The sequence below is a fragment of the Parus major genome, chromosome 2 (assembly GCF_001522545.3).
Source record: "Parus major isolate Abel chromosome 2, Parus_major1.1, whole genome shotgun sequence".
NCBI lineage: Eukaryota > Metazoa > Chordata > Aves > Passeriformes > Paridae > Parus > Parus major.
The window spans coordinates 78257327-78268938 of NC_031769.1; positions in this window are offsets into that span (position 1 = coordinate 78257327).

Below are 11612 nucleotides of genomic sequence, written 5' to 3' on the forward strand. Positions count from 1 at the left end.
CTTGTTGTTTCATGCAGCTAACAAAACAAAAAATGGAATACTAAAAGCTCCTACCTAGTAGGATGTTAAAGACACATCAGCTACCTCCAAATTCATGGCAGAGTTTATCTACTCTGTTTAAAAAGCTGTAGCATTTGGAGCTTTTACTATCTGATACCTAGGAACATTTTTCAGTGTTTCGTACACTTTTTATTTACTTTACCTTGAAGAACTTTACATCTAATCTTGACAGTCCTTTGTCTTCTTGAATAAGACGATACTACATATTTGGCTTTTTCTGATAGTTTAAAAATTCTGAATTTCTTCTTACATGCCCATCTTTTACCTATAATGCACAGAGCTGAACACAGTACTTCAGCTGGAAATTTAACTTTACTATTTACTATTTACAATAGTAAGTAGTATGGAAGATTATGCAAGAATTGAGGCATTCATACTCTTCCTCTGTAGATTTTTCTCATTGAAGGAAAAGTATAGTACTCTGTGTAGGTTTTAAAGAAGTTTATTTAAAGGAAAACCATCTTTAAAGCATCATTAATGAAAATTTTGTTTAAAAATTAGGCAGTTCAATGTTAGAAAAAACCCCACTTTTCAAAAGCTCCAGTTCTATGTGCTGTAAGAATTGGGGATTTTTAATTATTCAAAAAAAAAAGTCTTGTTGAAAGGAAGAAAAGCAGAAAAGGAGAATAAAGAACCTACATGTACAATTAAAGGAGTTCTAATTATTGATTAGAATTAATTTAATTATTCTAATAAAAATGTCTTGTGCTGGTCTCCCTGATGACTGTACTTTCTAAACAGGAGGAAGCATGTGGATTTTGGTAGCTTAAACAGTAATGTTTTTTAATTATGGCCTTGTATAAGAATAGAGGATTAAACCATCCAGATTATTATGTCATTCACACTTATCATGAAATTGAAAGCCTAGGAAATCCTTACCCTGTGACTGGAAATTATTTTTTTCAAATGAATGCACAAGACCTTTGAACAGCAAGCAAGTACAAAAAGGGTTACTATGATTAGAGCACACATTTCTGAGATGGAAGCCACAGGCCTGTGCAGGTGCACCTTTCAGTTGGTCCTAAGTATTTATGGAATGGCAATAGTTCTTCTGAACTATCAGGTAAAGGAACTTCTCCTGACAAGTGTACTTGATTTCCAACCACACAGCAGGAGATTTGGAACTAGACAACATTTAAGGTTCTTTCCAATTCAAGCCATTCTTTGAATTATTCTATGATTAATGTAGGAATTTGTTAAAATGCAATTTTAAGGGTGATATGTCACAGTTGTAGCTGGCATACAGCTACCAGATAAATATAGCCATATCAGACCCCAACCAGCCAAGAAGTAAAAACAAGTCTGTGGATAAGGTGGGGATAGGCTGGATTCAAGCCCAAGCAAGGACCTCAGCCAATTAATGTTCAGTCCAGAAAGTGAATGTATCATTAGCCAGGGAGCTGGGCGGTGCTGAGACCCAGACCAATCAGCTGTCTAAACCTGGAAAGTTCAAACCCCCTATAAAAAGAACTGCTGTAATTAATTTTTGCTGCTTGTCTTATGATCAAGAGGACTTGAGTTGTGTTTTCTGTCTCCAACGTATGTCCAGATGTAACAGTGATACAAAGATGTGCTTTCTTATGTATCATGGTCATGTGTAAATTGTGGGAGAGCGGGGTAGAACAATGTGGTGGGAGGAATAGCAATTTGTGTGATGGCATCAAGGAAATAATGCTCATCTCTCTTCCATAAAATTCATCGTAAGTCCTTTTCTCCAAAGCTTCTCACAATGGAATACACTTAACCCAATAAAAGCATAAAGGAAAAAATTTAAGAAATTTAGCTATTTTTCCTCTATTTTTTTTTTTTTTTAGGAAGGGGGAAGAGATTGAGATGTGGAGGGAGGATCTTGTTGCAGTCATTTGTGGGAAAAGATTCCAAAAGCCCCCTTTAAATTTGAGAGTCTGGTTCAGACCAGCTATCTATTTCCATCTGCATTTGAAAAGTGGAATTAGAAATACTTATTTAAATAGTGTCATTTTTATATTTGATTGCTAGAAAATTTAGTAGACTGTTGCGGATGCGTCATGTAAATAGTGGCAAGTACAATAAATATGTGTGCTACAACCAGTAAAGCAGCTGATTGTATTATTGTTGTCTAAATTTGTAAATGTTGTTGTCATCACAATTTATTTTTTAATGGTAATTTCTTTATCTTTCTGATTTTCCAGTGTAATTTGTAGTCTCTGCTAAAAGTAACAAATATACATATAAATGTCTAACACCTGTCAGACTAGCAATTAATAAAAGGTGTTTTATTCTTGACTGATCACTACTTTAGTCAGATGGTAGAATGTACATCATTTCATGTGTTTCTCCTCTTCAGAAGAAACTGCAGCACACAGATCTTTACTGGTGACTTTTTTTTACCAACAAACAATGAAATTTTCCTGTTACCCCTCTACTTTTTCTCTTAGACTTTCATTTACTTCCTTGTCTTTAGAAAGAACATATATATTTGAAAGGTCTTTTCCAACTCTGGACCTTTTTTTTTCTAAAACATTTTTATCACATACTACTTGAATTTTATTTGTTATTCTTCATCCCTTTTCTCATCTTTCACCTCTTTTTTTAAATTTCTCTGCCAGTTTGTTCACAGAAACATCTTGTAGCACCACTGTGACTGGAATGCCAAAGATTTGTTCAGTGAAATTATATGTTTATATACTTAGAACTAACTTTTTGATTTCTTAAAAAACTCTACCCCAAACTACCACATTTTGATATGTAGAATTTTACTCTGAAATGAGTATAAATCTGGAAGCTAAAGATTTTGTTGTGATAGATTTTCATACATTTTAGAAAGTAAAATGTACAAATTTTTATTTGTACATTTTTTATTTTTTCTAGTGTCCCTGGACTCCTAGAATCATTTTGCAAAGTTTTCTTTTAGTGCTAGGAATTTGTCAAAATTAGTCAAAAATATTCTCAGGATTTCTTTCCTTTGCTAACCAAGAAATAGTGTCTAAGTGTTACAAAATCTCCTTCTGACACTCAACACGCTGTTGTTCTGCTGCTGTTCCTACTGTTATGTGTGTTTAGACCAGGTTGGCCTTGCCAGGTAGTCACTTAAACTCATTGCTCATACCTGAAGATTTAGAGATTTTAACTCTGCTAATGGTTTGATGCATGATTGTTCTCTTCCACATCTACTCACAGTACGGTGAATCTCTTGTTATCCTGTAATGAGAAAAAAATCTTTTATTTGAAGAGTTTTGTTTTCCCGTAGAAGAGGCAGGTATCAGTTTTGTATTAATGTAGTTCTCCTGCACTACAGTCCTTTGTTCTATTCTTTTTCACTTTGCTTCATATTTCTGTTCTGAAAGCTGTCACTCTTATTTCAAAGTGATCACCCCAAAGTTTGCCCAGTCCTACCATTTAACAGGATGTTAACTCCTCTTTGAGGTTCCAGAGAGTTATAGCAATGGTGTATAGAGAAGTGCATGCATAACCAGAATAATAGCTAAGTTGTTGGTAAAAATAACTCATAACTGCAGTGATGAGGGAGATTGCCTTGTTCTGTGATATAATCCTGACCATATGCAGTCTCACTTATGGAGCACTGAGAAAAATGAAGATGCTTCAGGTGAAATCAGGTGAAATGCTTCACTGTGAAATCAGAATAAAATTTCTGGAATGGTCTATGGAGCTGCATGAGTGAGCAAGTTTTGTCTTCATAGTCAGGAAGCTTTGTAAAGCTGTGCTTGAGCACCTGCTTTCTAATTGCTGCTCATTATCTTCACTGCTGTAGGAGAAATGGTAGCCTTACCATTAGGTAGGCCACCTAGTTTAAGATGAAAATAGATTTTCATGGAGAAGAATATGAATGCTATCATATGACACAACTTGATCAGGGACTGGCAGCTAAGGTGTTTGAAAAAAACTTCCTTTACATATAGCTGCATGCGTGAAACTTAGTTTTGGAAGAGTGCTTTAGGTTGAAAAGAATCATTTGAGCTTATTATTAATGCTAGCAGTAAATGGTTCTGATTCTAAGTCGAGTGATGGAGTTAGCATGAGTAAGTGCCTGTGTTAGCAAATGCTGTTCTTTATTGTAACTGAGCCATGAGTCATTAGAATTATGGTGTGCTATAAAACTTAATTAGCATTAAAGCATTCTCTCAGGTGACATACATTTTAAAAATCCTGTATTAATAGTCACATCCCACAAGATTACATACATTACAGATTTCATGGTTTAATTACCTCTTCTCAGCATTTAGAACCTGTCTGGATTTGTCCATTCTTTGGCAATGAATGGCAAATTTGTTCAAGTTTTAATAAGTTTCTGCATGAAGTAGTTTTGCATCCTGTTAATATCTGTCTAAATTTGGGCTGTCTGGGCAAACAGATAGTCAGGAATAGCCATCATGGACTTATGAAGGCTAAATCATGCTTGACATAATTACTTTCTACATTGAAATGAGGAAGAGGAAGCAGAAAGAGTGGTGCATGCAATATACCTTAATTTTAGTTAGATTTCTTAAGCTATCTCCCACAGTATTTTCACTTGGAAGCTCCTGAAGTATGTACTGGAAATAGGGATGATTAAGTGGACTGAACATTGACTGGATTCTCATATATAAAATGTTGTTGACTTGCATTGTTGTTGATGGACTAACTGAGCAGGAGGACAGACTGAAGGTGCCTTCAAAATAATACTTTTATGACTACGGAATTTTATTTCCATTACTACTAATTCACCCAATGACAAAAATATGTTTTAAAATGTTAGGATCAGAGATACTTCTGCCTACAGTATTTACAGGCAAAGCTGTCTCTGGGGTGTTGATTCATCAATGAAGAAGTCTGGAAACAGTGGTCATAGTTATGATTTGAAATCTCCTACATCAGTTATATTTTTAAAGACTTTTTCAAAACCAGAATTGTTATTAGTAGAACATAGTTCTGCAGAAGAAATCAGAAGAATCCTTCTCCATTTTACCTTTTCTCTCTCCTACCTCTGTCAGTTTTAGGTCATATTAAATAAACACTTAATAATGCCATGATTTTGGCAGAAGCTCCTCAATGTTTCATGCAAAAGAAAAGTAAACATTTAAAAGGTTGTATATGTTTATTTTTAACTGGAAGTTTGATGCAGAGAATGGAATATTAAAAACTGTGATAAAATGCAAAATCATTCCTCATGAATAGAGGTGGTTTTACCCTACAGCTTCAACAAATAAAATAGAGAAAAAAAAAAGAGGAAAAAAAAATAAAGTCCTGCAGACTGCTTTAGGGAAGTTTCAGTGCATGAGGGATAAAGGTAGAGAGCTAGCTGACAGTGTCAGATCCTAGGGCAATGTAAAAATTCTTGCACTGAGCTCTACTGTTGCTGCTCAGGGTACGGCTCCCCAACAGTAGAGTTTACTGAGATAGGACTATAGCTGGACTACACCTGTTTCTTAGGAAATTCTTCTGAGTACCATGAGGCCTCTTCCTGTCCAAATAAACAGCTGCTAAATTTCACTGCCGCTATGCTATTTCCTCTGTGCCAAAGTTTTCAATGCACCTCCTCCTGATCAGTCAGTAGAAGGATGGAGTGACACCTTTTGAATTGATATTTTTCTTACTCCAATATGCAGAGTATGTGAAAGTGCTATTTGTTCCTGGATGGCTTGGAAAGACTACATGCTGAAAAAACCCCTGCTTTACTATTTGTATCAATCATAATACCTATGAGTATGAGATCTGTGGTATTGATCAGTTCAGACTACTTCCATCAATACAATATTAAAATGTATGGCAAGCACTCAATGTAATATTAATGACAATCGATCATAAACAGGTTTCAGAATGCATTTGAAAAGTCTTTCTGAGCTGTAATCACTGCTTTTGTGTGTCCAGCCATTGGAGGGTATAGAAGAGATCTTTGGAAAACCTTAAGGTATCTTTCTGCATGTGGAAATTGTCAAGCAATATGAGATACACATGCTACGACTATTGTATGCTTGCTGTCCAACACTGATTGCTAATTACTTTCCACTGCAAAACACAGTTATATGTGTTATAATTTTCCCCATTAATAAAATATTTACTTTATTGTAATTTTTGGTTTTCTTCAAGCTCCAATAACTTCTACAATTCAGGTAATGATTCTTTTGACATAATTTTCAGCTTCAGAATCCTTATTTTTCCATTCACAGAGACAGTTAATTCATATCTTAACCTCATTTCAGAATGGGTATGGGCAGAATGCAGAAAAAAATGCATTAAATAGTTGTCACACTATTGGGAATGGCGAGGAAGTACGACACGGACTCTCTTGTGAGTTGAACAGGAGAGCAACGTTTATTACTTCAGATCTTCTTTTATAGACTGATACATGAAAGTACAGAAAAGTAGAACTGGTTAGTAAACTAACACATCACCATCATTGGTCAGTGGTGTACACCAACCGCCGACCTTCTCTTGCAAGAAGACAAGGAACAGACAAACAGCACCTGCAAGGCTGCTTTCTATCTCTGAGGATTGTTTTAATTCCTCCTTATGATTTCCCAGGCCACTTTCTCAGGTGAGACTGAGAAAGTTATGTGACTTGCTTTTCCACAGGCACTGGGCTCCCTGCTTACTGCTTGCATTTAGCATCCATAAATAGTGATGGCCAAATATCCGCATTTAACAGTCATTTCCTTAAAGGAAATATCCAATTTTCTTCAGAACCATTATTTCCACTTTAAATCCATTCTCATCATTAAACAGAAATAACTAGAATTAGGTACTTGGGTGGAAATAAAATATTTTTTTTGTTCTAGTCATGTTTTGTACACTGCTGTTTAGAGGTAGAAGTGGTAAGAAGTAGGGAATAGGGATAATACATTTCTTCAAAATCTCAGTAATCCAAATACTTTTTTTTCTTCAGAATAACTTAATTTTTTTCACAGTTCTTCTCCATGATGTTAATTCCATTCAGTTATGCAGTGTCCAAGGTATTTTTTTTTTTCCTCATTCATATGAGGAAAAAGAGGTGAAAATAAAGATTTGAAATAGGAATAGGTGTTTCATGAATACTGTGGTTTATTTTGTTTATTTTTTCTGGTTGACTTAAATCTGTTGAAACCTTCAAAAAATTGTGGGTTGAGCTTCCTTCAACATAGGAGGAGATGAAACCTACAAAGACAATTTTTGAATTTGATATATTTTTCCGGTGTTCTGATTGACTTTAGCTATGAAATGTGCATATTTTTGTGCTGTAAAGCACAGAAAGAAAGTGGTTGTTCATTCTAATATTTTAATTGCCATTGAGGCAGGCAGCATGGTAGACCTAATGGCTGGAAACAGTCATGTGAGTTTGAAAAGTTGCCTAGAACATGTCCTGTTAAAAATGATGAATAACAACTGTCCCAGTGCTCTGTTATATGGCCATCCCTATTTCAAGTGATGACGTGATTGGATATGACCAACCACACTGAACACAGTGTAATGTGATACAAAGTATATGATAGTGCTGCTAGAATGAAAGTTTTCTGTCACCCTGAAACTAAATGTAAACTAAGAATGAATTTTCCAAAGAATTTGAATTTTTAGAGACATTGTGCTACTTCTCACTTAAATTCTCAGAACTTCCAGCATTAATTACAGGATATGGGAGCTTTTATTTTGATGTTATTGTCTTCCTTTAGGTAGTATACCTCCATTTAAAAGAGAAACCCAGTTTTTCTGGAATTCACTCAACATGTGTCATTAGATTTCTGCCTCATCTCATAAAGAGCTATATCTGAACACTAAAAATGAGTATGACCTGATTTCATGGCTAGAGGATCATGTAGGGAAGTGGGAGATTTGGATATCCAGTTACTTATTGATTAGATACTCATAGAAAATTGAACCATACCAGTAGGAAAGATGAAATGAACAGTTTCCTGAGAAGGAGAAAATGAAGATTCTAATAATTTTTGGCAGTGTGAGAAACCAGTGTGAATCATATGTGCTGTGCTATCATATTGACCCTGCGCTATTAAGCTTTTATGTGAATCAAACTTGCCTTACCTTTTCTTAAAAAAAAGTTGAAAACTCAAAAAAAAATTAAATAAATCAGTAGACCTTTTCTTTAGTTCCAACTTATCCTTTCCAGAACTGAAGTGATATTAAAATAAATCCAGATCCATCAGCAAAGTTAAGGATGTGCATGTCATAGGAAGAGTTCTGCTCAATCCTGATTTGCATGCTTTTTGAAACTAAATCTAACTTTCTGAAAAAACTGATGTTTGTTAGTACTTGTAAACTGGTCAGAATTCATTCTGCCTCTTTCCTAGAAATTCTTATTATATATAAAAATTAATCATGCTTGTGGCAAGACAGACACCCAATTTGTGCAGATAAACAAAATTTGTATCAAGTAGACCTTTTCTGCGTACCATGTATTGCCACCTAGGTAGTTGTGGCTTCTTTTGCCATGTCTGCAGAGCAGAGGAAAACAACAAACAAAGAGCCCTGTCCCGTGGAGGGTTGGCTAATGTTTATTCTGTTTAACAACTTAGAGATGTTTACAGAAACCATTCTATCAAAGGGTTGTCAAACAACTCTTCTCAGAAGAGCAATTATCCAGATGCAGTACTGCAGATTCTTTCTAGCTTCTTCAGGTTTGTTTCCAGTCTAATAATTTGACATCAATATGTCCTACTCTTAGTGTATTTGGTGTAATAGTTTAGTGTAATACTGCCACTAAACTAGATACCAACCTGAGGAAACAAACTGTGAGTTGCACATGATGTACTTGAAAGCTTTGTGGAAAAATGGAGAGCACATAAAAAATCAGCCATCAGGAAATATTGTTGTACAACATATAAAATATTTCTAGAACCATAAAATAGTCCTTAAAGCTATGAAAATGGTGCCAGGAAAAATTAAATTTAAATAAAAATTACTGTCATTCATACAGATGTAAAACTAAATCTTTAATATCTGGGATGACAAAAACTTGTTCATAGTTTAAGAGAGACTATGAATAAGATGAATGAATGTGTCCTGGTTTTAGCTCTAGCTAAAAATCACTAGAATACTTACTCATTTTTTTGCTGTGAGATATGGATTAGGAGAAGGGCAAACCAGGCTTAAAACTTAAAAGGAATAAAGAAAGTTTATTAACAAAATGACAAGAATAAGAAACCAGAATAAAACCTCCAGAAACCCTTCCTCCCCCATACTCAACCTTTCCCTTGTCCAACTGACAACATAGAGGTAAAACCTGGTGGCTAAAGCGGTACCAACTATACAATAGTCTTTTCATCAGTCTTTGTAGAGAGAGGAGTTCTGTCTTGTCATTCCATGGAGAGTTCTCCACAAGAGAACAGTTTCCTCATGTCATTTCATTCTCATGATGCCAGCCACCCGGAAAAAACTCTGCCATTATGCCCTTCTCCCATTTTCACACCACTCTGAGGTGTGTTCATGGGCCATGAACTCAAGGGGTATTATTTTAAGGATGAGTTATTCAAAGGCAAAGGTTCTCTTCATCAGTTTCTATGATCATCTTTGGGAACAGAGGTTTTCTCTTTTTTCTCCCTGGGGGCCAAGGGTCTTCATCAACTCTCACTTCTCTCTCTCTGTTCCAGCATCTCATGAGATCACAACTACTCCACCATCTGTTCAGCTTCATCAATGGGTACCTTTGCTCAGATTTACACTTTGAATACTTCAATCCTCCCAAATACTTTTTCATGAATTAAAGGAGTTTTTCAGAACATTATTGTCCATCTCCATGGCCTTACCAAAAGAATTTTCCAGTTATTTAAAGCATCTCCTCATTCTCTTTCCATCTGAGGCTAGACTCTTTCTTTTATTGACTTTGATGGTTTATATTGTCTCTTTACATGTTGACTACCCTCACTTTCCTCTCTCTGGAAAGGGATTAAATCTGCAGGTCTCATCTGGGTAGTGAAAGGGTTAAAATCTGGTCCAAACCACAGCAGGTATTCATGGTGCTGGATTTCAGGTGTCTCTCTCTCTAGCCCAGCAGCCACAGGGAAGGAGCAGACAGTTCTTGGCCTGGAGCTGTCTGTGTGGGCCATGGGGGGGTTGGTGAGTGTCAACAGCCGTCCAGGGGCCCCCTGGGAAGAGCTTTGGCCACCCTGCTGGTACAGGACCTGGAGGGATTCCCGGGAGAAGCCAGTCCCGCAGCACAGCCCGGCCCAGCCCGGGGCCAAGGCCCTGCAGCCTCCATCCCCTGCCCAAGAGCTGCTGGCCCAACCGCCCCAGGCAGCACAGGCCTCGGGGGAAGCGAGGGGCAGCCACAGTAGAGCCCTGATACCTTTCAAGGCCGAAAGAAGAGACAGAAGCTCCTGGCCTTAGGTTTAAAAGGAGGTATTCACAAAGGTGATCTCACTTTTCAGTGGTGAAAAATGCTGTCAATTATCAGAACTGGCCAGCTATTGGCCAGGTCTCAAGCAGAGAAGAAACTCCCAGCAGCCTCTCTCAAGAGCCATCGTATCTGTGTGTGTTTCTAACATTTTTTTCTAAATGCTAACCCACCACAGAATGTTTGAACAGCTTTGCTGTATAGAGTATTCATGTATTCATTGACTTATTTCTCCAATTCAGTTGAATATTCAGATTTCATGTTTGCTTACTATGTGACACTAAAAACTAAATTAGTCCAAAAAACTCTTTGAAATTCTTTTGCTGGAAAGAATTACTAGGCAAATCCTTGTAAAAGCAACATGGGAGAGAAGGTCTAGTTTGTTTGTCATGAGTTAAAGTGGTTGAAGTGTCAGAGTTTATGGCCCCACTCATCTTTTTGATAAATGAAAGCCCTTTCTTCCTAGAGAGGTTTGTTAACATGGTAAATGATTTAGCTCTGGGGTATATGTGTATATATATATAATATACCTATTTATAAAATATTTATGGAAGACACAATTTTAATTCTATACCAGACTTTTGTACTATGTTATAATTGAAATATTTCTGGGTGAAATAGAGTAATAAGTAAAATATTTTGGTGTACTAGAATACAATATGGGCATTAATATCTTTAACAGCAAAAAAATAATTTGACCAGGTGATACAGACATTTGGATATCTATGCAAATAAATACCCTATTTATTTAGTTTTCTTGGAAAACAGTCTGTGTTTTAGTTCTGAAACTTTTTATACTGCTTTTTATCTAGTCTAGAAGGTGAAAACTGAAATATCTATATTTATATCAGAATTAGTAAATGGGAATGTTTAGTATTTCACAAAGGAAAAGAAGGAAAAGCCTCTTTTTTGTGACTTTCAATTTTGAGAAGAAAGATAACTTGGGTATCAGTAGAAGACCAGATACCATTTTCTTAAATAAACTTCAAAGAATTTTAGATACAACAAGGTTCTTTGAATTGCTCCATTAACTTCTTGCTTTTGATTTATCATTATCTTTGTGTTGGTTCTGAGAAGTTATTCTTCATTACTGAAGCATGTTTTAGAACATAAACATACAGGAATTCACAGGTTTCATTAAAATTAGCAAAATACAGCTTTTCTTTTCTTTTCTTTTCTTTTCTTTTCTTTTCTTTTCTTTTCTTTTCTTTTCTTTTCTTTTCTTTTCTTTTCTTTTCTTTTCTTTTCTTTTCTT